Genomic DNA, 18,993 nt, shown 5'->3' with positions numbered 1-18,993 from the left:
TTTTTTTTTCTTAAGTGAATATTTTGGACTTTTCTGATTAAATTACCGTTAATTCACTCTCAGGTGTTTGCTTCCTGTAGAAGTTACTGGCCCTTTAAAAAAAAAAAAAGAACAGGGCAAGAGGGCGAGGCCCAGGGACTCAGGTGCCAGCTAATCCGGCTTCTTCCGGGAAAGTGGCCCTTAGGCCAGTCGTATGACATCCTGGGATTTGAAGTTTCTCCTAGGGCCTCTCTCCCTGGACGACTCCTTGCTTTTGAGGACAAGATGGACTACAACTCCCAGAGTGCCAAGCGGCAACAGCAGCGGGGTCTTGTTCGCTCGCTGTGGCTGGGCGGCTAGTTCAAGTTGCCATAGCTGCGAGTCTGGAGAGAGCAGAGTCGGTTGCGCCGCAGCGTCAGGTCAGTTGCACCTTCTGGGTCGCTGGCGGCCGTGGGAGCCGGGAGGGGCCTCGGCGATGATCCGGCTTTAAGGACTTAGGGTCCTTTTCTATCTCAGGTACCTGCCCTCAAATGCCTACTCGCCCTTTCTTTACTGCTTCCTTATCCTATCGTAGTCGTTTTAGGTCTCACTTCCCCTGGTCCCAGAGGTGGGGACACAAAAGCTACAAGGAAATCTGGAGTGGGGCCTTGGATGGGTGGAGTGTTGCCAGGGTAGGGGGAGACAGCGTGCCTGGTATCCCGTCCCCCCTTCTCTCGGCGTGAGTGTTCACAAATTCTGGCCAAGTCATCCAGGGAATTTGAATTACGTAGGCTTTTTTTTTTTTTTGAGCGGTTAGTTTTGTTGCTAGCAGCTGCGAAGCCTGAGCTGTCAAGGATTTGGGCTCATTCTGGTGTTAGCTTGACGGTGATATAACTTGACGTTTTTGTACCTGTTCTATGGTTACAAAAGTTTGCTACCCTTGGGAACACTGTATCAGCGACGTGGCTTTCCCAGGCCATGGAGGTTGCCCCAACATTAGCTGTTAACAGTCCCTTATTTGAGTTATTTAGCAGGAACACCTGACATTGAATTCCAGCCTCATCCTTTATTGGTTTGATGAAGCTCAGTCACTTGCACAGACGTCTTTAAAACCACATTGCAGCTGTTCTCAGTTTTGTGTGGAGTATCTAGCACAGGACCTGACACAGAAATGCTCAGTATTTATTTTATCAATTATGCAGATCTTTGCTGTGTAATAGAAATAAAATGTGAGCCACACACCCATTTACATTTTCTGGTGCCCACGCTAGACAAGTAAAAAGAAACTGGTGAAATTAATTTTAAGAATTTATTTAGCATAGTATGTCCAAAACGTTTTCATTTTAACATGTAGTCAAATATGAAATTTATTGAGATATTTTACATTCTTAAAACAATTTTTTTAATGGCTTTAAGTCTTCACATTCTTTTATGTATTTTACACTTACAGCACGTGTCATTTCAAACTGGCCAGGTTTTAAGAGCTCACTAGGCCACATGTGGCCAGTCACTACTGTATTGGCAGGACAGATAGAAGATTAAAACTTCAGCCATTTCACATTGGCACAGAACAGTTTGGTTATTGGTATAACTCACCTGGGGAAGTTTGCCCCCCCCCCCCCCCTTTTTTTTTTTTTTTAAAGAAGAGTGAATTGTGCACTATACCTGTGTCATCCCAGTCTGTCCTCTCTGTCATTGCATGATCTGGGCCATTTTGAACCTTCTAACAGTTTACTTTAACTTTTCCACAATACTTTTTTTTTTTTTTTTTTTTTTGAGACAATGACCAGAATTGTTATCAGAATAACTAGCTGGGTTTTTGCAGATTGCTTTGAAAGCAGTCACAAAGAATTGAAAACATTTCTGTCCGTAGCTCTTTCCTACAACCAAAGGCATTTTACTTACTGATTTGCAATACTAAATGTGGGAAGAATTGGGCAGCTTATAAAATGTTGCCTTTAGGAGTGCTATCAGATAGTTCCTTACTGGCTTAGAAATACAATTTAGCCATCAAATTCAGAAGTAACATGTTAATTTCGTTATCTGCCTTAGTTTACCCACTAATAGATCTGCTCAGGGACACTACTTTTGGCCAGACTTTGGCTACAATTCACCCTAGCCAGCCCAAGGGGTGACCAGGCATGAGTGGAAGTGACCAGTGAAGACTATGCTGGCTGGGCACTTGGATGTAAAGAATTCCTGTGAGTTCACTGGGGCTTTTACATGATCTAAGGATAATTTTCTCTGTTCTCTGATATGCACTAAATTGTGTGTAGTGAGAGTGAGCTTATTTTGATCTTTCATTATATAAAAAAATTAAGGTTGTAAGTGTGTTTTACCCCCTTGTTTCATTTGTCTGTAGGTGATTTGGGGAAGGTGTAGGGCAACCAAAGATCGTCTACTTGACTAGGCCTTTTGCCCTGAACCTCATGAAGAAATGATAGGAGGCAGACATATGTGCCAAAGAAGAGCACTGAGCTCAGAGGAGAACAACACGGAGTTTTGGGGGTGTGTTTTGTAAGTATGCTTTTTCCCTGAGTTTCTGAGCTAACAAATTTTTGCATATGGTGGATAAATATATTTCAACAGATAGACTTGGGGGGGGGGGCAAGAAACTCCTTTCTAATATGTAGTACAAAGATAAAATAGGTTGGTTGTGAAAGGGTGTTACAAAAATGCAGATGAACAAAATAGATTTGATGTTACAGAAATTCAGGGGGAACAAACTAGATACCTCAACAAAAGCAACAGTGATGCATCTGTTTCTGTTTGACCAGTATTTGAGAACCTATTTTGTCCCAGGCACTGTATTAGGCACCTTTTGCATTCTATCTCTGTGCCACTTTTATTATGCTTATTTTCATTTTACAAATGAAACAGTTGAGGTTAAGATAGAGTTTTTTTGACTTTCTTGGTATCTGGAGCCCCAAAAGAGTGGTCTTTGTCTCCAGATCTGTTGATTCCAAATCCCAGTCCTGTCCACTACAAAGAGGACCCATTGTTGTTTATGACTGCTCTTAAGTCAGATTTGATTTAGAGTTAGCGTTTTTAGATTAGGTATACCATATAAGCAATGTTTACTGTTTTTTGTCTCTTTATATATTCAGAAGGTTCTGTTAGCTTTTTCAGTTTTTTTAAGGTATAATGTTCCTTACATTATTGAGGTAAGAGGTAGTTATAATTTGTGATTTCTGTAGAGTATGCATATTCAACATTCAACATGAATTGAAAATCAAGGGTGTAGTGTTAAAAACTCAAGTGTTGCAAAAACAAACAAAACTCAAGTTTTGCAACATAGATTTAAAATTCTGGACACTTTTTAACATTTTCATGTTGCATTTTGATAAAGGCACTTAAACATATAGGGGAGACCCATTGAGACCTTGCAGTAACACTGTGTCCAAGATCTGTGTTGTACAAAGTCCTTAGATTTAAAGAATTTTAGAGCTGGAAGGACCTGCTAGGATAATCTAGCCCAGAAATTCTCAGCTGCAGTCTTGACACATCTGGGAGTAATATGCAAATAATCTAGAGTTTATTGTTATCCATAGAGTATTGTCACTAGGTTGATTCTAGTAGAAAGTGTTTTCAGCATGTTCATAAATATCCCATAGTGTGTTTTTATTTCTTGTTAATATTACAAGTCAGCACATAAAATTCTCCTTGTGGGTTTTAACTGCTACCAGTATCCCAATGACTGGATACATTTACTGTATTATTTGTGTTTTTTCTTATTTATTTATTTACTAACATAAATAACTCTGCAATGAAATTATATGTACACCTACAGGTAAGATGTATACATTTGACTTCTACTGTTGTCCTGGAATAATATTTATAGATGTAGAATCTAAAAAATTTTTTTAAAACATTTATTCATTTTTGAGAGAAAGAGAAAGAGACAGAGCATGAGGGGGGAGGGGTAGAGAGAGATTGGGAAACACAGAATCTGAAGCAGGCTCCAGGCTCTGAGCTGTCAGCACAGAGCCTGAAGTGGGGCTCAAACTCATGAATGGTGAGATCATGACCTGAGCCGAAGTTGGATGCTTAACTGACTGAGCCACCTGGGCGCCCCTATAGGTGTAGAATCTATATACCTACTAGGTAGAATCTAGATGAATATTACTTATTTTTACTTGTCAGTTTTCTAGAAAAGCTATTCTGTTAATACTCTTACAGTAAGGGGGTGCCCATGCCAAAGCTTTTTTTCATTTATACAAAACAGAGAAAGGAGAATCTGATTCTATCATTTTAGTTGGCATTTATTAGTGAAATAAAGTATGTTGTATGTTTGTTAGGGCTATATGTGTTCTGTGAATCGCCTGTTTATGTATCCTTTGCATCCTTTACAACTGCACTATTCTTTTTTAAGTTAATTTTTATTTTTTGAGAGAAGGGGAAAGGGGCAGAAGGAAAGGGAGCAAGACAATCTTAAGCAGGCTCTATGCTCAGGCAGAGCCGGACGTGGGGCTTAATGTCACGATCATGACCTGAACTGAAATCAAAAGTTGAATGCTTAATTGACTAAGCTACTCGGCACCCCCTGCTTTAGATTTTTAACCTTGTTTCTGGTGTCTTGTTATTAATGATTATGAGTGGTCCTAAGAGGCTGATCAGGCTTTTCTCAGATATAACCCCTCTCTGAAATTCTTATAACTCTTTTTCTTTCTTATTTATTTATTTTAAGAGATAGTGAGAGGGAGAAAGAGGATCCCAAGCAGGCTCCATGCTGTCAATGTAGAGCCTGACACAGGGCTCAAACTCACACACTGAGATCATGACCTGAGCCGAAATCAAGAGTCGAATGCTTCTACGACTGAGCCACCCAGGCGCCCCTGAAATTTTTATAACTCTTAATGTAGATCTGTACAATGCTGGTGCTTACAGTGTTTGGGAGATGGGAGTATTTGTGGTTACATGAATCCAGTTAGCTGATGAACATTTAGAGTCTACCCTGTGCATAGGAGTTGCCATATAAGTGCTCATGGGTGAATGGATGAGTGAATTAAAGGTAAACCTAAACTAAGCTTTTCTGAAGAGAGATGTCATTGAAAAAGTGACCTATGATTAGTATTTTAAAGGAAGAAGAGATAGGCAAATTATATAGATCCTAGAAAGAAGAGAAAAGCTTGTCATGCGAGAGTGAAGGCTTTAAAATGGCAAAAATGGGTGAGTGGCAGTTGGTACATTGAAACAGTACTGAGAATGGACCAGATGATAAAGAGCCTAGGTAATTTGGAGTTTAGAGCTCTGTAGTACAGATAAGCAATAACTGAGGAATTGAGGAATGCCGGTGCAAATGACAATGATAAGGTGATTTGTAGTAAGTCAAGGAAATCCTCTAGTTTTTTAATTAAAAAAAATTTTTTTTTAATGTTTATTTTTGAGAGAGAGACAGAGTACAAGCGGAGGAGGAGCAGAGAGAGAGGGAGACAGAATCTGAAGCAGGATGCAAGCTCTGAGCTGTCAGCACAGAGCCAGATGCAGGGCTCAAACTCATGAACTGAAGATCATGACCTGAGCTGAAGTCCGACAGTGAACCAACTGAGCCACCCTGGTGCCCTGGAAACCCTCTAGTTTTGATTCAGTTATAAGTTTTCACACACGTATTCAAGTCAATTTGAAATGTTTATCCTTATTTACTCTAAATAGACATATTATCAAGTATCAAATATTCCTATTGATACTGCTTTTCAGTTAAATCCATATTGTTTGAAGGCTTAAGATAATTAATCTAAGCCATTTATCACTAGAATTATTTCATGCAACAATTATTTAATTAGTACATGCTGTTTGCAAGGGCCTGTACTTTGAAATTTGTCTCTGGATTAATCAGACAGGAGAATAAGGAAAATTTACCTGTAAATTCATTTAAAAATGTTCCAACTACATGCCCAGCACTATGATAGGTATTGAAATACAACCATGAACAAAGTAAATAGAGTCTCTGTTGAAATTTAGAGTCTATTGAGGGAACAGACAAGTAAACAGCCAGTTTGTCTATCGGCTGTAACGAGGTCATATCCACTATGGGCACTTGGCCCGGAGTTGGGTGGAAGCAGTGAAGGAAAGTTTTTTAAGGGGCGTTTTCTGTGAACTCAGATTTGAAGGAAAAGGTAAGAGTTAACCAAGGGAAAAAGAGTGAAAATGTTCTAGGCTGTGAATCTGGCAGTGAAATGAGTCTGACCTATTCAAGGAATTAAAAAAAAAAATATGTGTCACAAATATTTACATTTTATGGGCATGTTTAATGTCTTACTATGATTATAGAGCTATAAGAATGCAGAGGAAGGACAGATCACTTCTGGCTGGAGATGAAAGGCATCCGTGAAGTTATATTATCTGTGCTATGCCTGGAATGATGAGTGGACTTGAAATAAGTGGCAATAGTAGACAGCAGAAGGTGTTCTAGACAGAACTAGTGACATTAGTGAAGAATGAAGTGGTGGGAGAATCTGGTGTAACAGCAGCTGAATGTGGGCCTTATGGTTGTTACAGTTCTTTTGTTGGAGAAGGGGGGGGGGGTAGCTGAAGGTCTTGAATTCCTGAATTCTTGAATTCAAGAACCTAGACTCAAATCTTCCATGGGCAATGAAGTGTCAGTGAAAGTTGGAATGGACAGGAAAAGACTCCTAGTTAGAGAAACTATGTTGGTGGCTAGGAATGAGTCGAGAAGAGTCCTGGATTCTGAGTGGTGCCATTGGTGAAGAGAAGGGATAACTAGGAATCTTGGGCTTTGGAGAAAGGTTCAAGACTCGGCTCTGCCACCTGGTAACCCTATAACCTTGGACACTTAATACTCAGTTTCTTTACGCCTTTTGTATATATATCAGGACAATAATACTTTGTAGGGTTATTGTCATATGGCAGTCTGTTATGTGAAAGCACTAGTTATTCAGCATTAATATTGTCTCAACTGTTGTTTTTTTGAAGGATTTTGAAATTGAGCTTTTTAAAGTGGGGTCTACTTCCATGGAGTCCCAATGATTTAATTTTTAAGTGTAATTGGTTTTAAATGATATTATGTTTATTTAAATAGTATTTAAATGATATTATAGTGCATGTCATTATAATTGGATTCCTTTCTAAGCCTGTAGATGTTTTTAAAAATTTTTAAAAATGTTTATGTTGATAGAATCCCAAGCAGGCTCCATACTGTCAGCGTAGAGCCCAATGTGGGGCTTGAACCCATGAACCTTGAGATCATTACCTGAGCTGAAATCAAGAGTCAGATGCTTAACTGACTGAGCCACCCAGGCGCCCCTAATCCTGTAGGTTTAAAATTTTTATTCATACTTTTAAAAACATTCCCAGAAACAGTTCATGGTACAAGTCAAAGTTAAGAACTCCTAATACCTTTTTTTTTTTTAAATTTGTAAGTTATATTCTCCCTCCCTCCCTCCCTCCCTCCCTCCCTCTCTCTCTGTGTGTGTGTGTGTGTGTGTGTGTGTGTGTATATATATATATAATTTTTTTAATGTTTATTCATTTTTGAGAGAGACAATGCAAGTGGGGGAGGCACAGAGAGAGAGGGAGACACAGAATCCGAAGCAGGCTCCAGGCTCTGAGCTGTCAGCACAGAGCCCGATGTGGGGCTCGAACCCATGAGCTGTGAGATCATGACCTGAGTTGAAGTCAGATGCTCAACTGACTGAGCCACCCAGGTGACCTAAATTATTTTCTTACACTTTGGAAAGAGTATATAAATCATTCTATTTATCCACTTTTAAAATTAAGAATAAATACCAAACTCTTGAATGAGTATATCAGTAAGTACGATAAAGATACATTCTATGTTTTTATTATAGAAGAGTTACAGGAAAGATCTAAAGATGCAAAGTAAAAAAAGAATGGGGCAAGAAAGAAATATGGGGATTGAGAAAGAGTGGCAGAAAAAGAGAAATAGGAAATACATTTACATCATGAAGAGAATGCTTTTTTTTTTTTTTTTTTTTTTTTTTCCAACGTTTATTTATTTTTGGGACAGAGAGAGACAGAGCATGAACCGGGGAGGGGCAGAGAGAGAGGGAGACACAGAATCGGAAACAGGCTCCAGGCTCCGAGCCATCAGCCCAGAGCCCGACGCGGGGCTCGAACTCGCGGACCGCGAGATCGTGACCTGGCTGAAGTCGGACGCTTAACCGACTGCGCCACCCAGGCGCCCCGAGAATGCTTTTTTTAAAAAAATTTAAGGTTTTAGGGTATGGTTTCTGAAAAAAATAGATATGCTTTGCTGTCTGAAATGGGTTGTAAATATCCTTTTTACAATTTTTTAAAGTTTGTTTGAGAGAGCGAGAGAGTGCAAGTGGGGGAGGGGCAGAAAGAGAGAGGGGAAGAATGACTCCTAATCAGGCTCCACACTGTCAGTGTGGAGCCTGATGCGGGGCTCGATCTCGATCTCGGGGCCTTTGGACTCTTAACTGATTGAGCCACCTAGGTGCTCTAGTTGTAAATATTCTTAAGAGACAGGATTATTTAAAAGACATCTTAAAATAGCTGTAATAAATTGGATTAATGGCAGATGTAAGTATTTAATACTTTATTATGCTCATTATATAAATCTTTAAGCAAGCACATATGGAATATTCCAGCCTTAAGTGCATTTCTTGGAGGGGGAGGATGGATCATAAGAAACAGATTAGGGGAGGACAAAGAAAACGTTTGAGTGATTGGGCAGTGTATTTGGAGTTTACATAATTCTTTATGTATAGAATGCAGTGGAGAAAGCAGAGTCACAAGATGTGACTTCCAGTTCTGTTATTGTAACTTTTTAGCAAAGCCATCATGGACAAGTATTTTAGCCGTTTCTCTTCAGCAAAGGTAGAGAGTTGTAATTATACCAACTTCACAGGATTGAAATGGGAGATCAAAAGAGAAAAGACTAACAAATGCTTTGTAAGCCATATAGCAATATGGAAATTTAAGGTACAATAGGAATAAGAACCATTTTCCTTTCTTAAAATTGTTTGGTTCCCTGGGAAAGTCAAGAGGAGTTTCTGTTTATACTTTAAAAACTAGGAGGAAGAGAACAAATGTGCTTTATAATATACTTAGGAAATTGCTGGTTTCTTTCAAAAAACTTAATGTTATACAGAGAACAAATATCCCCAGCTGCTATTTATGATTGTTTAGATTTTTTTCCTCAAAAATTGCTAGCCTGTCACTTGTTTCATCAACTGCTTGGGCTTATTTTGTGCATCCTAATTTGAATCTGTTTTTTTTTTCTTCCACCATTAGAAGACAGTCTGAAACTCACCTGTTTTCTGAAGGAGAGTAGGCTTGAGAAGAAACTTCAGGAAATTCACCATCCTCTGAACTAAATCAAATGATTTATTAGTAAACTATATTTTTCAGCTAGATTAGCTCTTGCTGCATAGCAAAGCAAAACTGGAGGCATATGACAATACATGTTTATTGCGTATGCAATGGGTTAGCTAAGCTGTCTGCTTATCATCTGTAGACTCACTGATTTGTCTGTGTTCATCTGGCTGATCTAAGCTGGAAATCACTGGGCAGCCATGGATCCCACACCTTCCTACACCGTAGCCTGGGCACATCCTGGTGATGGAAGCCTTGCAAGAGAGCAAGTTCCAGTGTGTAATCTCATTTCAAGCCCCTGCTTGTGCCATGTCAGCTAAAATCCTATTGGCCAAAGTGAGTCATATAGCTAAGCCCGGTTGCTGGGGCCCGGGCTGGTAACTCCACCTAGAAGTAAGGATAGTGTGTATAGGGAGGGATGAAGATTAGAGCCAAATGATGCAATGTACTGCACTCTTGTTCTGAAAGTACTTACATCAGGGAAACATTCTAAGTAGTTTCGGTCCTTCTGCTCAGGAGTAGTATATCCTTCTGGTTTTATAGTCTATAGGGATGGCTTATAGCAAAGTCGTATTACCCAATTTTCCTTCTTGTCTGTAGAGGAAAGCATTATCTTTTGAACATTTAACCTTGATTCATTCTTCATGATTGAATTGCTTGTTTTTAATTAGGGAATGAGACTGGTAGACTTCCTTTGTCTTGGTTCTTCATCTAAAATAAAGTTGCAAGCACAACTGCTCAGTGGGGCCAGTGAGGTAACTCACCATGTGAAGCAGGTCCAGTGGGGACTGGGGCAAACAGGAAGGTGCGTGCCTGACTCTAAGGCAACTACGGCGTCCCATGTTGCAATGGGAGAATTCACTCCCAGTGTTGCCAGATCTTTGGATTTTTCAAGAGAAGCTAGAAATTGGAATTTTTATATGAAGTCTCTTTGTTTTCTAATTAAAGCTTTAAAATCACACAGTGGACATTATTTTTAAGTACATGTTGGTTGTCTGTAGTCCTCCAGTGTTCATCCACCCATTTAAGCAAAATGGCTTCAGAAACTTGGGGATGCTAGTCTCCCTTGGTCCATGCTGGTATCTTGCCCAGTCTGAAGCAGTTTGGACAGTTACTGGAAGTTGTCTCTCTGCACAGAGGACTTCATTCTTGCCTGCTATTTTGGGAATAGTGTAAGAAATATTTTTTGGCTGGCAAATGCAAGAGTTCAAAACTAGGATTTAATTACAAATAATAAATCCATCTTGGATTTGTCAGCATCCATTTCTCTTGTAAGTTTTTCTTGAGTTTTCATTTGCTGTTTTTTATCTTGACATGTTTTACTTTTTATTTAATTTTGTAAACTCCCTTGTTGATTTTAGAAGTGTGTGTGGGTGTATATCTAAAATATCTGTATCATTTTGATGGTGAAACAGGGAGGGGATTATTAAGTAACTTTGTTTTCTTTTAAAACTGATACTGATTTTTAGCAACTGGCACATGTATAATTATCCGAGCAGCTCCTAGTGTTTTTCTCCATGTCCGAGTAAGCTGTCCTTTTGTATGGTATATGGCCTTTTCCAGAAATAGCCCCGCTTGGTGGGCACTGGTCCCTGTAACTCTGTTCTTGAACTCAGAGGTACTGGAGTAAAGGGAGCAAAATGCAGCCTAGGAGCTGAGCCTGCCTGGCTTCACCCATGGAATAGAATGTGGGAGCGTGAGCGGGAGAGAGAGGAAATGCATGGCAGCAACAGGAATAAATGGGACATACAATAAAAAAATCAAATTGTGTGTGTGTGTGTGTGTGTGTGTGTGTGTAAATGTTAATTCTCTAAGTTCTTAACTGGAGATGATGATTTAACCAGCACTTGTGCTCCTTGCCCATGCCCTGGGGACATTGGGCAATATCTAGAGACAGTTTTAAATTTACGCCCTGGTGAAGGAATGTGAGAGCTTTGCTTATTTGTACCTTCTTTAGTTCCTTTGAGACAGATGGGTTTTAACTGGTTCCCATTTCTTTTTCTCATCCATCTGTCAAACTTCTCTCATCCTTCGAGATGAGTGGAGGGATCCTTACCTGACTCCCCTGGCATTTTGTCATATTACTTAGCTCACCACGTGTACTACTTTTATGAGTCTTTTTCTCCCCTCAAAGACTGTGATTTTTTAATTTACTTTTATCTTCCATTTCTAATGTAGTGACTCAGTAAATGATAAATGCACGAATCTGTTGCCTCTCTTGATTCTGTTTCCTTTGTCTTACATTATCTACTAACTGGCTGATGGACTGCACAGTTGATTTTGATCTTCTATTAACTTGCCAAAAGCTTTTGAGGATTTGAAGTTCCAAAGGAGCACTGGCATAAAGAAGACATGTACAATTAATAATTGTACGTGGTACTTTCTGCTGGCTTGTTTACTTTTTCTCTTGAGGGAGAAAATAAAGCTCTCAAGTCCTATAGCTATTCAAACAGTGAGAAATGCTTTCTAAAATTTGAACTTAGTGATTAAGCTTAAAAGACACTTCCCACCTCCCCCAATACTCCCCCCAACACATCGTTACCTTGAACATTGAGGACACTTGCCTTGGACAGGGCCAGCTGAGGAGCCATCACCTACTTAACATGCACTAGTCAGCCTGTGTGAAATATCACCCCCTGAGGCTGGGTGCTTATCTTTTATGGAACAGCTTGCAAATCCTAATTGTTTTAAACTGGCTCTGAGGAAAAGAGACTTGAGGACCAATAAATTATAACTCTCCTACATACAAATGTGCATCATTATAATGAAGACAGTCTGATGGCTCTTTAGGTCAAATAACAAAAGAGGTGGACATGAGCTTGTAAAGATTCACCACAAGTCCTCTTATAGGGTTGAATGTAGTTTTTACTCTCTCTGGTTGGTGTTCAGGTCTGTATATGGACATTTGTTTTTGATAGATCCTTAGTGGGAGTGAATTGATGAGAGTTCATTACTTGCTCTGGTGGCTGTATGTCTTCTTTATAAGGTTCATTAAGACAGAAGCAACAATATTTATGCCTTTAAATACTGATGTGTTGGGAACAGCTAAATAAACTATTCTAAGAATTGTACCATCTGGTTTCAGACTGAGAGTGTTCTCTAAGACTCTGGAGACTTTCACCCAAGGTCACCCCTCTTAGTCCTTTCTAGAGTCTTGGAAAAAGCTCACCATCTAAAAAGCAGACAGCGTGCATATTATCACTTTCTCATCAATGAGAAATTTTGTTGTACCAGTAGGTGGTAGTAAGCTGCAAAGAACATTTACTGCTTTTTCTTCAGTTGAAAGAAATGCCTTTCTCACCTTTAACCAGGATTTAGGTGATTCAGCTTCTTTAAATTGTTCTTTAAAAATAAGTAAATAAATAACTGGTTCTTGAAAGAGCTCTTCAGTCATTCTTCAATTTTAGCCACTCTTTTTTTTTTTTTTTGTCAACAGATGTTATGCTCAAATTTCTTATGATGATGGGAATGGAGTTCTAACCCAATTGAATTTTCTTCTTTTAAATCATTAACCATATTGATAAAGATTTTTCTTGAGCATACATTTATGTTTTTCTACTAGTCTTAATAATTTTTCTTTGGGCTACAAATTGTAACTGCAATGAAAAAAATCATTCATGAACCAGTTTTAATTTGTTCCTAAAGCAAAATTTGATTGCATAAGCTATCAGTGCATATTAGTATGCCTTCATGTAGTCCTTCAACTTTCAAGTTTATTCTAGTATTTAGTATGTTTCTTTATGAGAGTCCATTTTTGAGTCTAATGACTGTCAGCAAAATTGCAAAGGTGGAATCATATAATTGAAAAAAAATTATTCTTTTAGCTCCTAAACTCATGATAAATGGGTCTTTTAGCTCCTAAACTCATGATAAATGGGTCTTTGGTCAGCCAGTATTGTACAGTGTGAAACAGTAGAGACTGGCATTGTGATCCCATCTCTTGAACTCCTTCATTGGTGAAGACTAGTGACATGACCCTACGTAGGCAGATGGTCAAGTAAGTTGCCTGGGAGAAGGAAACAACTACCAAGAACAAGGGAGTTCTGAATACAGCTTTTATTTAAACACCTTTTCCAGGTTGTCCACTTGTTACTAATCTGTTGTATTTATCTTTCTTTTAAGTATACATTATATTTTTCTTTCCACAGTTACTGTGGAAAATTCAGGGAAGATAGGAATCTTTAAAAAAAATAGAAAATGACTGTAATTGCTGGATAGTAAATATACTTTTGGTATATTTTCTTCCCCTTTTAAAGTTGTCTTTTCCTGCTCCTTTAAATTTGTTTACTCACAGTTTATATTCACACACAGACAACATATTATGTATATTACAAAATGGGGACTCATGCTTTTATCCTTGCATTGCTATTAAATGTCTCTAGAAACAGACTTTTTAGAATCTGTATACTGTTTCATTGCATGAAAGGTACTGTGTTTTAATCATTGTTTTATAGTTTGAAATTTAAGTTTTTATTTTCCCTCTATTATAACTTCCCAGTAAATATCCACATATATAAATTCTGTATGTATTCCAGATGATTTTGTTAAGGGAAATTTTTGGAAATGTAGTTAGTGGGTTATAGGTACAAACTGCTCTTGATACATACTGCTTGGTTATTTTCAGACAAGTTATGTCAATTTACACATCCCCCTTAGGACAGTATAGGACTGCTCTTTTCCCTACCAACCTGGCTAACCATAGATATTATTATTTAACAGAAAAAATTTTAATGGGCTAGCAAATCATCTCATTGTTTAATTTACATTTTAGATTAGGTAGAACAGTTTTTGTGTGTGTGTGTGTGTGTGTGTGTGTGTGTGTGTGTGTGTGTGTATGTGTTTAAATTAATGGCCATGCATACACTTTAGTTATGTGACCATTCTCAATATGCTTTTATCAGTGTGGAAGAAATCTAATGCTCTGGGTACAGTTTGGGTGGAAGATTTTCAGAGGCCTGGTCAATTTTCATTAACACCAGTGATAATAGGATATACAATATTTTTTTAAAAATTAAGTTTTTAATTATAAAATAATACAGTCTCAATGGTGAATAAAGTGTGTAATTGACACTGCTTTGTGGTTTTCTTCTTTAGTCAGCTATATTAAGGGATCTTGGGAATTATTTTAATGGCTCTCCATATATTCCCTGTAGGTTGTGATTATGTGGCTGGCATGACCCTCTTGCCAATACTAGTGGCCACTCCTTTCTCTTTTGTTTCTCCCTCCCTCTGTCAACTCTGTGTCTGGGGAGTCATGGTGTTGGCTGATGAGACATGGACATCTTTTTTTTTTTTTTTTTTTATGAAATTTATTGACAAATTGGTTTCCATACAACACCCAGTGCTCATCCCAAAAGGTGCCCTCCTCAATACCCATCACTCACCCTCTCCTCCCTCCCACCCCCCATCAACCCTCAGTTTGTTCTCAGTTTTTAACAGTCTCTTATGCTTTGGCTCTCTCCCATTCTAACCTCTTTTTTTTTTTTTTTCCTTTCCCTCCCCCATGGGTTCCTGTTAAGTTTCTCAGGATCCACATAAGAGTGAACACATATGGTATCTGTCTTTCTCTGTATGGCTTATTTCACTTAGCATCACACTCTCCAGTTCCATCCACGTTGCTACAAAAGGCCATATTTCATTTTTTCTCATTCCCACGTAATATTCCATTGTGTATATAAACCACAATTTCTTTATCCATTCATCAGTTGATGGACATTTAGGCTCTTTCCATACTTTGGCTATTGTTGAGAGTGCTGCTATGAACATTGGGGTACAAGTGGCCCTATGCATCAGTACTCCTGTATCCCTTGGATAAATTCCTAGCAGTGCTATTGCTGGGTCATAGGGTAGGTCTATTTTTAATTTTCTGAGGAACCTCCACACTGCTTTCCAGAGCGGCTGCACCAATTTGCATTCCCACCAACAGTGCAAGAGGGTTCCCGTTTCTCCACATCCTCTCCAGCATCTATAGTCTCCTGATTTGTTCATTTTGGCCACTCTGACTGGCGTGAGGTGACACCTGAGTGTGGTTTTGATTTGTATTTCCCTGATAAGGAGCGACGCTGAACATCTTTTCATGTGCCTGTTGGCCATCCGGATGTCTTCTTTAGAGAAGTGTCTATTCATGTTTTCTGCCCATTTCTTCACTGGGTTATTTGTTTTTCGGGTGTGGAGTTTGGTGAGCTCTTTATAGATTTTGGATACTAGCCCTTTGTCCGATATGTCATTTGCGAATATCTTTTCCCATTCCGTTGGTTGCCTTTTAGTTTTGTTGGTTGTTTCCTTTGCTGTGCAGAAGCTTTTTATCTTCATAAGGTCCCAGTAATTCACTTTTGCTTTTAATTCCCTTGCCTTTGGGGATGTGTCGAGTAAGAGATTGCTACGGCTGAGGTCAGAGAGGTCTTTTCCTGCTTTCTCCTCTAAGGTTTTGATGGTTTCCTGTCTCACATTTAGGTCCTTTATCCATTTTGAGTTTATTTTTGTGAATGGTGTGAGAAAGTGGTCTAGTTTCAACCTTCTGCATGTTGCTGTCCAGTTCTCCCAGCACCGTTTGTTAAAGAGGCTGTCTTTTTTCCATTGGATGTTCTTTCCTGCTTTGTCAAAGATGAGTTGGCCATACGTTTGTGGGTCTAGTTCTGGGGTTTCTATTCTATTCCATTGGTCTATGTGTCTGTTTTGGTGCCAATACCATGCTGTCTTGATGATGACAGCTTTGTAGTAGAGGCTAAAGTCTGGGATTGTGATGCCTCCTGCTTTGGTCTTCTTCTTCAAAATTCCTTTGGCTATTCGGGGCCTTTTGTGGTTCCATATGAATTTTAGGATTGCTTGTTCTAGTTTCGAGAAGAATGCTGGTGCAATTTTGATTGGGATTGCATTGAATGTGTAGATAGCTTTGGGTAGTATTGACATTTTGACAATATTTATTTTTCCAATCCATGAGCAGGGAATGTCTTTCCATTTCTTTATATCTTCTTCAATTACCTTCATAAGCTTTCTATAGTTTTCAGCATACAGATCCTTTACATCTTTGGTTAGATTTATTCCTAGGTATTTTATGCTTCTTGGTGCAATTGTGAATGGGATCAGTTTCTTTATTTGTCTTTCTGTTGCTTCATTGTTAGTGTATAAGAATGCAACTGATTTCTGTACATTGATTTTGTATCCTGCAACTTTGCTGAATTCCTGTATCAGTTCTAGCAGACTTTTGGTGGAGTCTATCGGATTTTCCATGTATAGTATCATGTCATCTGCAAAAAGCGAAAGTGTGACTTCATCTTTGCCAATTTTGATGCCTTTGATTTCCTTTTGTTGTCTGATTGCTGATGCTAGAACTTCCAGCACTATGTTAAACAGCAGTGGTGAAAGTGGGCATCCTTGTCGTGTTCCTGATCTCAGGGAAAAAGCTCTCAGTTTTTCCCCGTTGAGGATGATGTTAGCTGTGGGCTTTTCATAAATGGCTTTTATGATCTTTAAGTATGTTCCTTCTATCCCGACTTTCTCAAGGGTTTTTATTAAGAAAGGGTGCTGGATTTTGTCGAAGGCCTTTTCTGCATTGATTGACAGGATCATATGGTTCTTCTCTTTTTTTTTGTTAATGTGATGTATCACGTTGATTGATTTGCGAATGTTGAACCAGCCCTGCATCCCAGGAATGAATCCCACTTGATCATGGTGAATAATTCTTTTTATATGCCGTTGAATTCGATTTGCTAGTATCTTATTGAGAATTTTTGCATCCATATTCATCAGGGATATTGGCCTGTAGTTCTCTTTTTTTACTGGGTCTCTGTCTGGTTTAGGAATCAAAGTAATACTGGCTTCATAGAATGAGTCTGGAAGTTTTCCTTCCCTTTCTATTTCTTGGAATAGCTTGAGAAGGATAGGTGTTATCTCTGCTTTAAACGTCTGGTAGAACTCCCCTGGGAAGCCATCTGGTCCTGGACTCTTATTTGTTGGGAGATTTTTGATAACCGATTCAATTTCTTCACTGGTTATGGGTCTGTTCAAGCTTTCTATTTCCTCCTGATTGAGTTTTGGAAGAGTGTGGGTGTTCAGGAATTTGTCCATTTCTTCCAGGTTGTCCAATTCGTTGGCATATAATTTTTCATAGTATTCCCTGATAATTGTTTGTATCTCTGAGGGATTGGTTGTAATAATTCCATTTTCATTCATGATTTTATCTATTTGGGTCATCTCCCTTTTCTTTTTGAGAAGCCTGGCTAGAGGTTTGTCAATTTTGTTTATTTTTTCAAAAAACCAACTCTTGGTTTCGTTGATCTGCTCTACAGTTTTTTTAGATTCTATATTGTTTATTTCTGCTCTGATCTTTATTATTTCTCTTCTTCTGCTGGGTTTAGGCTGCCTTTGCTGTTCTACTTCTAGTTCCTTTAGGTGTGCTGTTAGATTTTGTATTTGGGATTTTTCTTGTTTCTTGAGATAGGCCTGGATTGCAATGTATTTTCCTCTCAGGACTGCCTTTGCTGCATCCCAAAGCGTTTGGATTGTTGTATTTTCATTTTCGTTTGTTTCCATATATTTTTTAATTTCTTCTCTAATTGCCTGGTTGACCCACTCATTCCTTAGTAGGGTGTTCTTTAACCTCCATGCTTTTGGAGGTTTTCCAGACTTTTTTCTGTGGTTGATTTCAAGCTTCATAGCATTGTGGTCTGAAAGTATGCATGGTATAATTTCAATTCTTGTAAACTTATGAAGGGCTGTTTTGTGACCCAGTATATGATCTATCTTGGAGAATGTTCCATGTGCACTCGAGAAGAAAGTATATTCTGTTGCTTTGGGATGCAGAGCTCTAAATATATCTGTCAAGTCCATCTGATCCAATGTCTCATTCAGGGCCCTTGTTTCTTTATTGACCGTGTGTCTAGATGATCTATCCATTTCTGCAAGTGGGGTGTTAAAGTCCCCTGCAATTACCACATTCTTATCAATAAGGTTGCTGATGTTTATGAGTAATTGTTTTATATATTTGGGGGCTCCGGTATTCGGTGCATAGACATTTATAATTGTTAGCTCTTCCTGATGGATAGACCCTGTAACTATTATATAATGTCCTTCTTCATCTCTTGTTACAGCCTTTAATTTAAAGTCTAGTTTGTCTGATATAAGTATGGCTACTCCAGCTTTCTTTTGGCTTCCAGTCGCATGATAAATAGTTCTCCATCCCCTCACTCTCAATCTAAAGGTGTCCTCAGGTCTAAAATGAGTCTCTTGTAGACAGCAAATAGATGGGTCTTGTTTTTTTATCCATTCTGATACCCTATGTCTTTTGGTTGGCGCATTTAATCCATTTACATTCAGTGTTATTATAGAAAGATACGGGTTTAGAGTCATTGTGATGTCTGTATGTTTTATGCTTGTAGTGACGTCTCTGGGACTTTGTCTCACAGGGTCCCCCTTAGGATCTCTTGTAGGGCTGGTTTAGTGGTGACAAATTCCTTCAGTTTTTGTTTGTTTGGGAAGACCTTTATCTCTCCTTCTATTCTAAATGACAGACTTGCTGGATAAAGGATTCTTGGCTGCGTATTTTTTCTGTCTAGCACCCTGAAAATCTCGTGCCAATTCTTTCTGGCCTGCCAAGTTTCAAAAGAGAGATCAGTCACGAGTCTTATAGGTCTCCCTTTATATGTGAGGGCACGTTTACCCCTTGCTGCTTTCAGAATTTTCTCTTTATCCTTGTATTTTGCCAGTTTCACTATGATA

The 18,993-nt window shown here is 38.7% G+C and overlaps 1 protein-coding gene across 4 annotated transcripts in view; it reads left to right on the top strand.

Annotated features, from left to right (window-relative positions):
* Window positions 1-275: 275 nt before the first annotated feature.
* CEP128 (centrosomal protein 128) overlaps window positions 276-18,993 on the top strand; it is a 394,462-nt gene continuing 375,744 nt past the window's right edge. For 2 of the 4 annotated variants that reach the window (XM_043556773.1, XM_043556771.1), the window contains exons 1-2: window positions 276-398; window positions 2,321-2,475. The gene's annotated coding sequence lies outside the window, so the exon portion shown is untranslated. Of the gene's footprint in view, window positions 496-2,320; window positions 2,476-18,993 lie in introns of all 4 variants that reach the window. The other 2 variants (XM_043556772.1, XM_043556770.1) reach the window with 1 other exon arrangement.

This window comes from Prionailurus bengalensis, chromosome B3, assembly GCF_016509475.1.
Source record: "Prionailurus bengalensis isolate Pbe53 chromosome B3, Fcat_Pben_1.1_paternal_pri, whole genome shotgun sequence".
In the NCBI taxonomy this organism is placed as follows: Eukaryota; Metazoa; Chordata; class Mammalia; order Carnivora; family Felidae; genus Prionailurus; species Prionailurus bengalensis.
The sequence above is the reverse complement of the archived record's forward strand: the minus strand, read 5'-3'. Positions and strand labels throughout refer to the sequence as shown.